Below are 17,208 nucleotides of genomic sequence, written 5' to 3' on the forward strand. Positions count from 1 at the left end.
GGTTGCATATATTTACTGATGAACTAAAGTCTGCTCTCTCTGCTCTCTTAGAATTCTTCTCGGCTCAAAATCGTCCGTTATCAATGTTATTATTGATCTCTATGCTAGTTCATGGAGTGGGAGGCTGCAACACGAGAACTGATTTTCAAATTTTAAATTTCAATAACACAAATTACATAGCCTTGTGGTTTTTTATTGTGTACCATGATATGATAAAGACACAAATTATATTCTATGAATCTATACAAATGTAAAATGTTACATTATCATCTACTTAATATACTAAAATTGGGTTTTCCCCCAACTAATAAAAGTGAAGTGTCGTTTCCTCATGAATCCATTTTCCCGCCAAAATGAATGTACATTTTCTCTTCTAAGTTTATTTTATAAAAATATCTTTATTATACTTATACTATAATTAGCATTTAAGTATTAATGCATAATTATACTAATTTAGGAAAATATCTTTATTATACTTATACTATAATTAGCATTTAAGTATTAATGCATAATTATACTAATTTAGGAAAATATCTTTATTATACTTATACTATAATTAGCATTTAAGTATTAATGCATAATTATACTAATTTAGGAAAATATCTTTATTATACTTATACTATAATTAGCATTTAAGTATTAATGCATAATTATACTAATTTAGGAAAATATCTTTATTATACTTATACTATAATTAGCATTTAAGTATTAATGCATAATTATACTAATTTAGGAAAATATCTTTATTATAATTATATAAAATCAATATTTAATGCATTATTAAACTACTTATCAATTATTAATCGAAAAAATAATAATAATAATAATATGATAACTATAGGGATAAGTATTGTTTTGTCCCTAACGTTGAGGGTCAAAATCGAAACCGTCCCCAGCGTAATTTTTTATTTAGAATCTTCTTTAACGTTTTTTTCATATTAAAATCATCCAATGTAACAATAATTTTTTGTTTTGGTATTTTTTCCAGAGATAAATACTTAGGCAAAAACGTTTAAAATGTAGGATTTGATCTCATTCGTTGAATAGATTATAATATATCAGACATAGATGCAAATAAACATCATCACCACAATAGCATACCACACTGGCAAATCACCGGGTTTCCATCAATTCTGAACTTGGCTCCAATAGCAGCGGCTACTACGGCCTGACATATGATCATTTGGGCTCCGCCTTCTAGAAAAAGGGCTCTCCTACCCCACTTGTCAACCCCATATATAGACACAACAGTGGCAGCCACATTTATGACGCCGGTGATGACAGATGACATGAGAGCATAGTTGTCCTTGAAGCCAATGGAGCCGAACAACACAGGCGCATAAAACATGATGACAATAATGCCTATGAATTGCTGGAAGAATGGAATCATGATTGCCATGGTGAGGTGAGGCCTGTACTTGCGCTGCAGCAGATTCCTCCAAGGGTGTTCCACCTTCTTCGATTCCTCACTTGCGGCAATAAGATCGTTGAACTCTTCATCAATGTCTTCCACGCCCGGAACCTTCCTCAGTTGTTGCCTAGCCTTTTCGTGCTCTCCACGCTCGATCATGGAGTTGGGTGTGTCTGGAAGGACCAATGATCCGATTGTGATGATGAGTGCAGAGACCATTGCACCACCAAAGCTAAGCCTCCATCCCCATCCACCTTTGATATTTGCGAAGAAGTAGTTGAGCACATTCGCCACTAGGACCCCAACTGTGATGGATAATTGGAACCCAATGTTCAAAGCTCCTCTGATTCCAATTTTTTAATTTGTTTATAATTTAATTTTTAATGAAAATATTATTAGAGACTTTCTTTATTTATTATTATTTTTTGTAAATTTTGTAATACTATTTTTCTGTTTTTATTTAATTATCAGTTTGATATTTTATTCGATCTTATCACGTGCATGGCACGTGCATCGCACGGGTAATTACACTTGTAAAATTGATATAATTTGGTTTGAATTTTTTTTGTTTAAAATTATTTTTTTAAAATTGTTTGATTTGAAGCCTAAGATCACCTTGATTTTTGTCATCTTAAATTACACTAACCTGTTCTGAAATTAAGTAATATCATGCTTACACCAGGCGTTTTATAACTTAAATGAAGAAATGTCAGTATAATTTAACCTTTTTATTATGAATTGACAAGTGTAGTATCACTTGATTTATGTATTAGTTCTTCTTGAAAGATTGCAGAAGGGCTCACAGTTGAGGGTATATTGAAGACATGGATCAAATTGAAGCCTATTGTGATGGAAGAATGGGATGAGAATAGAGATGAACTGATAGATCTTTTTGGAAAGGTCAGAGATGATTAGTTGCAGAATGATTTCTCTGGTTGGATGGGAGCAAACAGGTAGTTCAATTAAGAGAATGTCTTAAATGTGCCGAGTTAAACTTAGCATTCAATTCACCAAGATGATCTAACAGTATAGATTTAATAAAAGTTATCTGTTAGTACTGTCCAGAATTATGTTAAGATCTTAAGGTATGATGCATGTATATTCATACTATTCGATACACCAGACAAAAACAACTGAGATTTGATTTTCGGGTTTTAGAAAAAGGGTTCGCGTGATTGTGTTTTTGACTTTTGAACTCTTGCTTATTGGTGATTGTGTTTTATACCTATAGATTCTATCCTGGTACTGCTGATGCACTAAGATTTGCAAGCTCAAAAGTTTACATTGTCACCACAAAACAGGTAATAATCCTTAAGAATACATAATTCTAGTCCTATATGAAATTTCACATTGCTATGATCTCTTCTTACTTTTCATTTTTTCCTTCTTCGATTCCTCACTTGCGGCAATAAGATTGTTGAACTCTTCATCAATGTCTTCCACGTCGGGAACCTTCCTCAGTTGTTGCGTAGCCTTTTCGTGCTCTCCACGCTCGATCATGGAGTTGGGTGTGTCTGGAAGGACCAATAATCCGATTGTGATGATGCGTGCAGAGACCATTGCGCCACCAAAGCTAAGCCTCCATCCCCATCCACCTTTGATATTTGCGAAGAAGTAGTTGAGCACATTCGTCACTAGGATCCCAACTGTGATGGACAACTGGAACCTATTGTTCAAAGCTCCGATGATTCCAATTTTTTTATTTGTTTATAATTTAATTTTTAATGAAAATTTTATTAGAGGTCTATTATTGTTTTTTTATAAATTTTGTAATACTATTTTTTATTTTTATTTAATTATCAGTTTGATATTTTATTCGATCTTATCACGTGCATGGCACGTGCATGGCACGGGTAATTACACTTGTTTTGTTAATTTATACACTAATAATAATAATAATATAACATTTCATTATAATATCTAAATTAAATTACTACTTTAAATAAATTAAATTAATATTGTGTATAATTTGTGATTCGAAGAATTGATGAGATCCATCAGAAGTCAAAAAAGAAATTCATATTTCTAAATTTATCTATTGATATAGCGGAGAGATTACTAAACTGTGTACCTATATTTGGTGGCCTGTACCTATATAATCACAATCACGTGAATAATTATTTTATAGTCAATTAGATGTATTATCGTTTTAGTTAAAAATTACACTAGTCAAATATCTTAATAAATGTCAAAATTTTCCAATTATGATAAACTAATTGAATGTATCACGCGTTTTAATTATAATGTATTTGGTAGGTACTCTGAAGTGTCGAAATTTTCCAACTATATGATCAGTTAATTGAATCACCCCACTTTAATTATAATGGCACTATTCAAGAATTCATACAATGTGTCAAAATTACTAGTCAAGGATTTCTACAATGTGCAAAATTTTCTAATTGTCAGTTGTGGATGTAATTTCTCTGCAACTACAACTTTTCATCGATGTCTTCCACGTCGGGAACCTTTCTCAGTTGTTGCGTAGCCTTTTTGTGCTCTCCACGCTCGATCATGGAGTTGGGTGTGTCTGGAAGGACCAATAATCCGATTGTGATGATGAGTGCAGAGACCATTGCGCCACCAAAGCTAAGCCTCCATTCCCATCCACCTTTGATATTTGCGAAGAAGTAGTTGAGCACATTCGCCATTAGGATCCCAACTGTGATGGACAATTGGAACCTATTGTTCAAAGCTCCTGTAATTCCAATTTTTTAATTTGTTTATAATTTAATTTTTAATGAAAATTTTATTAGAGATTTATTATTGTTTTTTATAAATTTTGTAATATTATTTTTCTATTTTTATTTAATTATCAGTTTGATATTTTATTCGATCTTATCACATTGAGCTTTACACGTGTAGAGACTTCTCTTGGAGTTAAACGCCAGGTTGCAGCCTATTTGTGGCGTTTAACTCTGGTTTGTAACCTGTTTCTGGCGTTTAACTTCAGAATAGGGCAGGAAGTTGGTGTTTGAACGCCAGTTTGCATCGTCAAAACTCGGGCAAAGTATGAACTATTATATATTGCTGGAAAGCCCTGGATGTCTACTTTCGAAAGCAATTAAGAGCGCGCCAATTAGGTTTCTGTAGCTCCAGAAAATCCATTTCGAGTGCAGGGAGGTCAGAATCCAACAGCATCTGCAGTCCTTTTTCAGCCTCTGAATCAGATTTTTGTTCAGGTCCCTCAATTTTAGCCAGAAAATACCTGAAATCACAGAAAAATACACAAACTCATAGTAAAGTCCAAAAATATGATTTTTGAATAAAAACTAATAAAAATATAGTAAAAATTAACTAAATTATACTAAAAACTACCTAAAAATAATGCCAAAAAGCGTATAAATTATCCGCTCATCACAACACCAAACTTAAATTGTTGCTTGTCCCCAAGCAACTGAAAATTAAATAGGATAAAAAGAAGAGAATATACTATAAATTCCAAAATATCAATGAAACTTAGCTCCAATTAAATGAGCGGGACTAGTAGCTTTTTGCCTCTGAATAGTTTTAACATCTCACTTTATCCTTTGAAGCTTAGAATGATTGGCATCTATAGGAACTCAGAATTTAGATAGTGTTATTGATTCTCCTAGTTCAGTATGTTGATTCTTGAACACAGCTACTTTATGAGTCTTGGTCGTGGCCCTAAGCACTTTATTTTCCAGTATTACCACCGGATACATAAATGCCACAGACACATAACTGGGTGAACCTTTTCAGATTGTGACTCAGCTTTGCTAGAGTCACCAATTAGAGGTGTCCAGGGTTCTTAAGCACACTCCTTTTTTGCTTTGGACCACGACTTTAACCGCTCAGTCTCAAACTTTTACTTGACACCTTCACGCCACAAGCACATGGTTAGGGACAGCTTGGGTTAGCCGCTTAGGCCAGGATTTTATTCCTTTGGGCCCTCCTATCTATTAATGCTCAAAACCTTGGATCCTTTTTATTTTACCCTTGCCTTTTGGTTTAAAGGGTTTACTGGCTTTTTGCTCTTGCCTTTTGGTTTAAAGAGCTCTTAGCTTTTTCTGTTTGCTTTTTCTTTTTCTTTTTCTTTTATTTTTGCCATTTTTTTCCACAGGCCTTGTTTTTCACTGCTTTTTCTTGCTTCAAGAATCAATTTTATAATTTTTTAGATTATCAATAACATTTCTCCTTTTTCATTATTCTTTCAAGAGCCAACAATTTTAACATTCATAAACAACAAATTCAAAAGACATATGCACTGTTCAAGCATTCATTTAGAAAACAAAAAGTATTGTCACCACATCAAGATAATTAAACTAATTTCAATGATGAATTCGAAATCATGTACTTCTTGTTCTTTTGTGATTAAAAACATTTTTCATTTAAGAAAGGTGATGGATTCATAGGACATTCACAGCTTTAAGGCATAGACACTAGACACTAATGATCATGTAATGAAGACACAAACATAAATAAAAATAAAGCATAGAGAACAAAAAAAAAAAAAAAAATAAATAGACAAGGAGATTAAGGAACGGGTACACCTTAGTGAGGGTGGCGTCTTCTTCCTCTTGAAGAACCAATGGTGCTCTTGAGCTCCTCTATGTCTCTTTCTTGCCTTTGTTGCTCCTCCCTCATAGCTCTTTGATCTTCTCTAATCTCATGGAGAATAATGGAGTGCTCTTGGTGCTCCACCCTTAGTTGTCCCATGTTGGAACTTAATTCTCCTAGGGAGGTGTTAATTTGCTCCCAATAGTTTTGTGGAGAAAAGTGCATCCCTTGAGGCATCTCAGGAATTTCATGATAAGGAATTTTCTCATGCTCTTGTTGAGGTCCATGAGTGGGCTCTCTTGTTTGCTCCATCCTTTTCTTAGTGATGGGCTTGTGAGATGAATCTATCCATCTCTCATGACTCGGAGGTGAAAGCAATTGCCTTCCCTTTCCTCTTTCTTGAGGTTTCTCTGGCCTTAGGTGCCATTATTGGTTATGGAAAAACAAAAAGCAATGCTTTTACCACACCAAACTTAAAAGGTTTGCTCGTCCTCGAGCAAAAGAAGAAAGAAAGTAGTAGAAGAAGAAGAAAATGGAGGAGATGGAGGGAGGTATGTGGTTCGGCCAAGGGGTAGAAGTAGTGGTTGTAATGTGTGAAAATGAAGGAGTGGTGAGGGGTTTATATAGGGGTGGGGGAAGGGTTAGGTTTCGTGTATTAGGGTTAGGTTTGGGAGGGAAAGGATTTTGAATTTGGAGGTAGGTAGAGTTTTTAGGGGAAGAGTGTTATGAAAAGGTGTGAAGAAGAGAGAAAAAGAGGTAGGGTAGTGGGGATCCTGTGGGTCCACAGATCCTGAGGGGTCAAGGACTTAGCATCCCTGCTCTATTTAGGCGTGCAAAACGCCCTTAGAGTGCAATTCTGGCGTTAAACGCCAGGTTGCTGCTTGTTTCTGGCGTTTAACACCAGCTTTTCTCCCTTTCTTGGTGTTTAACACCAAACTGGTGCCCTGTTCTGGCTTAAACGCCAGTCTGGTGCCTGTTTTTGGCATTTAACGCCAGCTTGATGCTTCTTTCTGGCGTTAAACGCCAGTAAGCTCTTCCTCCAAGGTGAGCTATTTTTAATGCTGTTTTTCATTCTGTTTTTTATTTTTTAGTTATTTTTGTGACTTCACATAATCATCAACCTACAAAAAACATAAAATAACAATAAAAAATAAATAGATATAATTAAATAACATTGGGTTTCCTCCCAATAAGCGCTTCTTTAATGTCAATAGCTTGACAGTGAGCTCTCATGGAGCCTCACAGATAGTCAAAGCAGGGTTGGGGCCTCTCAACACCAAACTTAGAGTTTGGTTGTGGCCTCCCAACACCAAACTTAGAGTTTGGTTGTAGCCTCCCAACACCAAACTTAGAGTTTGAATGTGGGGGGTTTTGTTTGACTCTGTATTGAGAGAAGCTTTTCATGCTTCCTCTTCATGGTTACAGAAGGAGAACCTTGAGTCTTGAATACAAGGTAGTCCTCATTTAACTGAAGGACCAACTCTCATATGTCAACATCAATCACAGCTTTTGCTGTGGCTAGGAAGGGTCTGCCAAGGATGATGGATTCATCCTCATCCTTCCCAGTGTCTAGGATTATGAAATCAGCAGGGATGTAAAGGCCTTCAACCTTTACTAGCACATCCTCTACTAGTCCATAAGCCTGTTTCATTGATTTGTCTGCCATCTCTAGTGAGATTCTTGTAGCTTGTACCTCAAAGATTCCCAGTTTCTCCATTACAGAGAGTGGCATGAGGTTTATCCCTGACCCCAGGTCACACAGAGCCTTCTCAAAGGTCATGGTGCCTATGGTACAAGGTATGAAGAATTTTTCAGGATCCGGTTTCTTCTGAGGTAATGTTTGCCTCATTAATACATTCAGTTCATTGGTGAACAAGGGGGGGTTCATCCTCCCAAGTCTCAGTACCAAATAACTTGGCATTCAGCTTCATGATTGCTCCTAGATATTTAGCAACTTGATCTTCAGTGATGTCTTCATCCTCTTCAGAGGAAGAATATTCATCAGAGCTCATGAATGGCAGAAGGAAGTTCAATGGAATCTCTATGGTCTCTGTATGAGCCTCAGATTCCTTTTATTCCTCAAAGGGAAACTCCTTTCTGTCCAGAGGACGTCCCATGAGGCTTTCCTCAATGGGACTCATGTTCTCCTCACTCTCTCCAGGTTCGGCCATGTTGGTCATGGTTATGGCCTTGCACTCTCTCTTGGGATTTTCTTCTGTATTGCTTGGGAGAGTACTGGGAGGAGTTTCAGTAATCTTCTTACTCACCTGACCCACCTGTGCCTCCAAATTTCTAATAGAGGACCTTGTTTTATTCATAAAACTTAGTGTGGTCTTGGATAGATCAGAGACTATGGTTGCTAGGCCAGAATGGCTCTGTTCAGAATTTTCTATCTGTTGCTGAGAAGATGATGGAAAAGGCTTGCTATTGCTAAACCTATTTATTCTACCATTATTGTTGAAGCCTTGTTGAGGCTTCTGTTGGTCCTTCCATGAGAAATTTGGATGATTTCTCCATCAAGGATTATAGGTGTTTCCATAGGATTCTCCCATATAATTCACCTCTGCCATTGCAGTGTTCTCAGGATCATAAGCTTCTTCTTCAGAAGATGCTTCTTTAGTACTGTTGGATGCAGCTTGTAATCCATTCAGACTTTGAAAAATCATATTGACTTGCTGGGTCAATATTTTGTTTTGAGCCAATATGGCATTCAGAGTATCAATTTCAAGAACTCCCTTCTTCTGAGGCGTCCCATTGTTCACAGAATTCCTCTCAGAGGTGTACATGAACTGGTTATTTGCAACCATTTCAAAGAGTTCCTGAGCTTCTGTAGGGGTTTTCAGATGAAGAGATCCTCCTGCAGAATGGTCCAATGACATTTTTGACAACTCAGACAGATCATCATAGAATATACATATGATGCTCCATTCTGGAAGCATGTCAGTAGGACACCTTTTGATCAATTGCTTATATCTTTCTCAAGCTTCATAGAGGGACTCACCTTCCTTCTGTCTGAAGGTTTGGATTTCCACTCTAAGCTTGCTCATCTTTTGAGGTGGAAAGAATTTGGCCAAGAAAGCACTGACCAGCTTTTCCCAAGAGTTCAGGCTTTCCTTAGGTTGTGAATACAGCCATGTTCTAGCTCTATCTCTTATAGTAAAAGGGAAAAGCATAAGCCTGTAGACCTCAGGATCAACTTCATTGGTCTTGACAGTGTCACAGATTTGCAAGAATTCAGCTAAAAACTTATGAGGATCTTCCAATAGAAGTCCATGAAACTTGCAATTCTGTTGCATTAGAGAAACTAATTGAGGCTTAAGCTCAAAGTTGTTTGCTCCAATGGCAGAAATTGAGATGCTTCTTCCATAGAAGTTAGAAGAGGGTGCAATAAAGTCACCAAGAATCTTCCTTGCATCTCCACCATTGTTATTGGGTTCGGCCATGTCTCCTTCTTTTTCGAAAATTTCTGTCAGGTCTTCTCCAGAGGGTTGTGCTTTAGCTTCTCTTAGTTTCCTCTTAAGAGTCCTTTCAGGTTCAGGATCAGCTTCAATAAGAATGTCTTTATCCCTGTTCCTGCTCATATAAAAAAGAAGAGAACAGAAAAAAAGAGGAATCCTTTATGTCACAGTATAGAGATTCCTTTATGCGAGTAGAAGAAGAGAAGAATAGAAGAATGAGAAGAGAAAAATTCGAACACAGAGAAGAAGAGGGGGTTCGAATTATGAGTAGAAGAGAAGTGTTAGTAGATAAATAAATAAATAGAAAGAGATGAGAGGGGGAAGAATTCGAAAATTAAATAAAATAAAAATATTTTTATTTTTATTTTAAATATTAGTTATAATTTGAAATTTAAAAGAGAAATAAAATTAAATTAAATTAAAATTTAAAATAATTAGTTAATTAAAAAGGAATTTTGAAAAAGAGGGGAGGAGTTTTCGAAAATTAGAGAGGGAAAATTAGTTAGGTGGTTTTGAAAAAGATTTGAAAATCAATTTTGAAAAGATAAGAAGTTAGAAAAGATTTTGAAATTAAGTTTTGAAAAAGATATGAAAAATAAATTAAAAAGATTTTATTTTTAAAATTAAAGTTGATTACTTGACTAACAAGAAACTAAAAGATATGATTCTAAGATTAAAGATTGATTCTTTCTTAATAGGCAAGTAACAACTTGAAATTTTTAAATCAAAATATTAAATGCTAGCAAAGAATTCGAAAATATGAAACAAAATAAGAAAAAGATTTTTGAAAATCAATTTGAAATTTTCGAAAATATGAAAGAAAAAATGAAAAAGATTTTATTTTTGAAAAAGATAGAATTTTTAAATTGAAAATTTGACTTAATTCATAAGAAACAACTAAATTTTTAAAAATTTTTGAATAAGTCAACTCAAATATTCAAAATTTATGAGAAGAATAAAGGAAAGATGTTTTTTTTTATTTTTGAATTTTTAAGAAGAGAGAGAAAAACAACAAAAAGACTCAAAACATGAAAATTATGAATCAAAACACACAATGCATGCAAGAACACCTTGAATGTCAAGATGAACACTAAGAACACTTTGAAGATCATGATGAACATCAAGAATATATTTTTGAAAAATATTTAAGAAAAGAAAAAAATATGCAAGACACCAAACTTAAAAATTTTTATTCTCTAGACACTAATAATTCAAAAACGCATATGAAAAACAAGAAAAGACACCAAACAAGAAAATACAAATCAAAAAAGGAAAATATGCAAGAACCACTTGAAGATTATGAAGAACACATGCATGAATTTTCGAAAATTAAAGAAAGATTAAAAACATGCCATTGACACCAAACTTAAAATTTGACACAAGACTCAAACAAGAAACACAAAATATTTTTGGTTTTTTTTATGATTTTATAAAAAATTTTTTGGTATTTTTCGAAAATTAATTTTGAAAAATAAAATAAGAAAATTCAAAATTTTTAATAAGAATTCCAGGAATCATGCAATGTTAGTCTAAAACTCCGGTCCAGGAATTAGACATGGTTTACTAGCCAGCCAAGCTTTCAGTGAAAGCTTCGGTCTAAAACACTAGACATGGCCAATGGCCAGCCAAGCTTTAGCAGATCATTACATTCAACAGTAAGATTGATAGAAATCAACAAGCTCTTGTGATGATAAGTTGAAACCTCGGTCCAAAAGATTAGACATGACTTCACAGCCAGCCAGACTTACAACAAATCATCATGAAACTCTAGAATTCATTCTTAAGAATTCTGAAGACATAGAATAATTTATTTATTTTATATATTTTTTTTGAAAATTTTTTTCGAAAATAAAAATAATAAAAACAAAAGCTTAAAATTAAAATAAAATTACCTAATCTGAGCAACAAGATGAACCGTTAGTTGTCCAAACTCAAACAATCCCCGGCAACGGCGCCAAAAATTTGGTGCATGAAATTGTGATCTCAACGGCGCCAAAAACTTGGTACGCACGATCATAATCTCAATTTTTTTTCACAACTCGGTACAACTAACCAGCAAGTGCACTGGGTCGTCCAAGTAATAAACCTTACGTGAGTAAGGGTCGATCCCACAGAGATTGTCGGCTTGAAGCAAGCTATAGTCATCTTGTAAATCTCAGTCAGGCAGATTCAAATGGTTATGAGATTTTGATAATTAAAATATAATTAAAACATAAAATAAGATAGAAATACTTATGTAATTCATTGGTGAGAATTTCAGATAAGCGTATGGAGATGCTTTGCTCCTTCTGAATCTCTGCTTTCCTACTGCCTTCATTCAATCATTCATACTCCTTTCCATGGTAAGCTGTATGTTGGGGGATCACCGTTGTCAATGGCTACCGTCCGTCCTCTCAGTGAAAATGGTCCAAATGCGCTGTCACCGCATGGCTAATCATCTGTCGGTTCTCACTCATGTTGGAATAGGATCCATTGATGCTTTTGCGTCTGTCACTACGCCCAACACTCGCGAGTTTGAAGCTCGTCACAGTCATCCCATTCCAGATCCTACTCGGAATACCACAAACAAGGTTTAGACTTTTCGGATCTCAAGAATGCTGCCAATTGATTCTAGATTATACCACGAAGACTCCGATCTTTTGGAATGGAGGCTAAGAGATACACACTCAAGCTATTGCAGATAGAACGGAAGTGGTTGTCATTATTTTTCACCAAAAAACTCATCACTCCACCGTTGAAAATACATAAGTGATAATGGTCCAGGCATGGCCGAATGGCCAGCCCCCTTAAACGTGATCAATGATCAAAAGTGATACAAAGATAGTCTCAAAAATGATCAAAAGATGTGAAATAAATCACTAAAAGTAATTTTTATACTAAACTAGTAGCTAGGGTTACAGAAAATAAGTAAATGATGCAGAAATCCACTTCCGGGCCCACTTGATGTATGCTTGGGCTAAGCATTGAGCTTTACACGTGTAGAAACTTCTCTTGGAGTTAAATGCCAGGTTGTAGCCTGTTTGTGGCGTTTAACTCTGGTTTGTAACCTGTTTCTGGCCTTTAACTTCAGAATAGGGCAGGAAGTTGGTGTTTGAACGCCAGTTTGCGTCATCAAAACTCAGGCAAAGTATGAACTATTATATATTGCTGGAAAGTCCTGTATGTCTACTTTCCAACCCAATTGAGAGCGCGCCAATTGGGTTTCTGTAGCTCCAAAAAATCCATTTCGAGTGTAGGGAGGTCAGAATCCAACAGCATCTGTAGTCCTTTTTCAGCCTTTGAATCAGATTTTTGCTCAGGTCCCTCAATTTCAGCCAGAAAATACTTGAAATCACAGAAAAATACACAAACTCATAGTAAAATCCAGAAATGTAATTTTTGAATAAAAATTAATAAAAACATAGTAAAAATTAACTAAATTATACTAAAAACTACCTAAAAACAATGCCAAAAAGCGTATAAATTATCCGCTCATCAATCGGCAGCCAAAGCCCTCCCCTTCTTCAACCTCATGAAGAAAGGGATCGCTTTCGAATGGACCCCGGCTTACGAAGAAGCTTTCAACCATTTCAAAAACATATTCTCAGCACCATCGATCCTAAGTAAGCCCAAGGAGGGCAAGACATTATTTCTATATCTAGCTGTAACGGATGACGCCTTGGCAGCCATCCTCATCCGAGAAGAGGGAATGATCCAACAACCGGTCTACTTCACTAGCGAAGCGCTACAAGGCGCTGAATTAAGGTATAGCAAATTGGAAAAACTAGCCTACACACTCCTGATCTCGTCTCGAAGGTTGAGACAGTACTTTTAAGGGTACCGGATCACCATCAGGACGGATTAAGCGATTCGCCAAGTTCTGCAAAAACCCGACCTAGCAGGACGAATGATGACTTGGTCGGTTGAGCTGTCTCAGTACAATCTGCCTTATGAGCCCAGACACGCGATTAAGGCCCAGGCGATGGCCGACTTCCTAGTGGAGGTAACGGGAGACCCTCACGAGATCCTGGACACACGGTGGAAACTCCACATTGACGGAGCTTCCAACCAAACATTTGGGGCGGGGGGGCAGGGATAATCCTCGAAAGCCCGATCGAAATGATATACGAGCAGTCTATCAAGTTTGATTTCCCAGCCTCAAACAACCAGGTAGAATATGAGGTCCTTATAGAAGGTCTGCTCTTATCAAAGGAAGTTGGGGCATCCAAAGTGGAGGTGAACAGCAACTCCCAAGTCGTCACCTCTCAGATCAATGGGACCTACCAAGCGACAGATTTTTTGTTACAAAAATACTTGGAAAGGGTCAAAAATTTGAGTGAAGAATTCGATGAGGTCATGGTGTAGCACGTTCTGAGAGAAAGGAACACCCGAGCCGACCTCCTGTCAAAGCTGGCAAGCACAAAATCGGGATCAAGAAACCGATTCCTGATCCAAGGATTGCTAAAGGAACCGACGGTCACTTTGCACATAGCCCAAGCATCCGACATCCCCTCATGGATGGACCTAATTACCGACTTCTTTGAGAAGAGGAAGCGCCCTGAGGATGAAAAGGCTGTGAAGGTGGTAAGGAGGGAAGCGGCCAAGTACGTGATAGTAAAAGGTCAATTGTTCAAAAGAGGACTGAACCAACCCCTTCTAAAGTGCCTACGCTCCGATCAAACGGACTACATATTGAGCGAGGTCCACGAGGGATGTTGCGGCCACCACATTGGTGGAAGGGCCCCAGCCCGGAAGCTCGTCAGGGCCGGTTACTATTGGCCCTCGATGATGGCAGACTCCCAAGAATTCGTAAAAAAATGCAAAAAGTGTCAGGAAAATGCCAACTTTATAGAACCCTGGCAGCGGAATTGAGATTGCTTTGGCCCCCCGACCTTTTAGCCAGTGGGGGGTTAACCTTTTGGGACCCTTCCCGGTAGGCCTTAGGTAGGTTAAATACCTGGTCGTGGCCATTGACTACTACACTAAGTGGGTCGAGGCGGAGTCGTTGGCCAGCATATCTTCAACAAATTATCAGAAATTCTTATGGAGGCAAGTGATTTCCAGGTTTGGAATTCCTGAGGTCGTGATATCGGACAACGGGATACAGTTTGCGGATAAAAAGTTTGGCGAGTTCCTCGCTGGACTAGGGATAAAACAAAGATTCTCCTCAGTAGAACATCCACAAACAAACGGCCAAGTTGAAGCCGCTAATAAAGTCATCCTCCAAGGTCTCAAGAAACAACTTGACCAAAAGAAGGGAACATGGGCAGACGAACTCGCATTAGTCTTATGGTCTTACAGAACGACACCGCAATCCTCCACTGGTGAAACCCCTTTTGACTTACTTATGAGGTTGATGCAGTGATTCTCGTGGAGGTGCAGGAGCCGAGCCTACGATTACTTCTGGGTGGAGTTGAGGAAGCTGTGGAAAAGGATCTGATCGACGAGGCCAGGGAGATGGCTCACTTGTCGGAGACAGCGTTGAAGCAAAGAATAGCCCTACGATACAACGCCAAGTTGTTAAGGAGGAGTTTTGAACTAGATGACCTGTTTCTACGACGAAACGATGTGGGCCTGCCAACCCCCGAAGAAGGGAAACTGGCAGCCAACTGGGAAGGCCCCTACTGGGTAAAAGAAGTAATCAGCAACGGAGCTTACAAGCTGGAATGGCTGGACGGAAGAGAGGTGCCTAGGATGTGGAATGTGGCAAACTTAAAAAGGTTCTACTCTCAAAAGCTCAAGTGGACCCGAACACCCGTCTTATCCCATGTTTACTCATTCCTGTTTACTTATCCCACTTGTTTAAATCGTCACTTAGCATGCTCTAATTACGCGTTGTTTAAATCTTGTAATCATATCTCCTTTATTCCCGTTTTACCCTTTTTTACGTGTTATTCAGTTGTTTTAGCTTGTTAACTGACCAGTTGATAACGTTGCGGCATCTCGGGATTGATCACCCCAGGAGCTATTGAAGTCGTGATCACTACACTAAGCGGCTATGAAAATAAGGGTCACAATCCAAATAATTAAACATAAAAGCCACAGGTTGGCTTTACCAATTATCGCCATCAAACAAAACGGCAAACAGTTTTACACAAACTACCAGTGTTCAAAACAATACATTACAAGGCCAGAGCGGCCCAAAAAAGTACAAGTAAGTACACACTACTTCTTCGGGATGTCAACAATCTGGCCATCCCGGATAGTCTTGAAAGCACCAATCACCGAGGTGTCAAAATCAGGAGAAAGCAACTTGACCTGGGCCTTGATCGCTTCCTCGGTCCCAGAAATCACCTCGCGAGCATTCTTGACCGTCTCTTTGTTTCTCTTCTTCAAACCAGCAACCTCCTCCTTCAGCCCCGCAACCTGTCTTAGCATCCGTCGCCGACTTAACGGCCTCCTCCAACTTTGCCTCCAGGCTGGCATCTTTGGCTTCTGCCACGAAAGTTTGACCATGGGAAGAGTTGAGCTGACTCTTTAGGGTTATCTCTCGGTTGATAAGGCGGGCCACGGTCGCGTCGAAAGTTTTCAACTTCTCCTCGGTATCACCCAGCTTCACTTTCAAGGCCTCAACTTCAGCCTTCAGGCTGGCGACCTCTTGAGGAGACAAGCGATACTTCCCCTCCAACAACCCAGCCTAGTTCAGGACAGGATCTGCCCTCCTTGCAATGATCGCAGCCCTAAGCATACATCGGTAGATCCACCTGGCTTGAGCACCTAGATCTCCCCTATGGAAGAGCTCGTCGGTGCTCGGCGTGAGTTGCGAGTGGATAAACCCCGCGGCGTCGAAGTTCTTCTCCATCACCGTAAGCACCCCTTCAGAGCTGGAAGGAGATTTCCCCTTCCGAGGGTTATCAAGGATCTTTAGATCGGGACCACCAGACCCATCGGCGGGTTCCTCTTTGGAAGGAGGGACCACGCTACTGCTAGGAGCTACGGCGGTGCCAGGGCAATTGGGTCCCAGAGGAGGAGGAGGAGGTGTTGACTGAACTTTAGGATTAGGAGAAGGCGGCGCCTCGATGGTTTGGGTGGCAGAGCTGTTATCACTTTGCCCAGGGAGAAACTAATCCATCAAATCCTCAAGGCCTGTCTTCTCGGCAGCCATGGGCACTGAAATAGAGAAGATAGAGGAGTTACAAAATGAAGCAGAAAATAACAAACACGAGGAATCTACAGTAATAATTACTCGACAACTTATCTATATAAGCCCTAGCCACCTCCCGATCACCCATCAAGAGATGAAGGTTAACGTTATTTTTGCCAAAAATGGCCAACAGCACGTCAGCAACGTTCTTATTTTGTTGGGTCAAGCCTTTGTAGGTCACCTTCGTAAAGGCGTTGGCCCCAACGCCAAAACTCCAATAGGTTGGGATATGGTGCTCTCCCTCCAAGGTTAGCCAGAATGGATGCTGGCTCTCCGCGAGACGTACCTTAAAGTACTTCCCCTTAAAGTCGTGAAAGGAATCTTCGAACAAGCCAAAGATCCTCCTACCTTGGGCTGCCCGAAAGAACATGTATCCCTTCTTAGCCTTCATTTCTTTGGAGGGGTTAGTCAAAACGAAAACCACAAAAAGACCTCCATCGAGACCGGCAGCTCCAAGAACTCGCATACCATCTCGAAGCATCGGATGGAGGCCCAACTATTCAGGTGCAACTGCGACGGCGCCACGTCGCACCGATTTAGTAGTGCCATCTCGAAGGGGGAGAAGGGAATGTGAACCCCCAGGCTAGTAAACATCACCTTGTACACCTAGATCTAGTCAACGACTCGGGGGGTGTTTAAGTTAAGGTGACATATCCGCTCCCGGTCTGTAGGAACGAACACATCATAGCAATCTTCCT

The 17,208-nt window shown here is 38.6% G+C and overlaps 1 pseudogene; it reads right to left on the reverse strand.

Annotated features, from left to right (window-relative positions):
• On the reverse strand, positions 1,059-1,721 carry LOC107646571 (annotated as a pseudogene).

This window comes from Arachis ipaensis, chromosome B06 (assembly GCF_000816755.2).
Source record: "Arachis ipaensis cultivar K30076 chromosome B06, Araip1.1, whole genome shotgun sequence".
Lineage (NCBI taxonomy): Eukaryota > Viridiplantae > Streptophyta > Magnoliopsida > Fabales > Fabaceae > Arachis > Arachis ipaensis.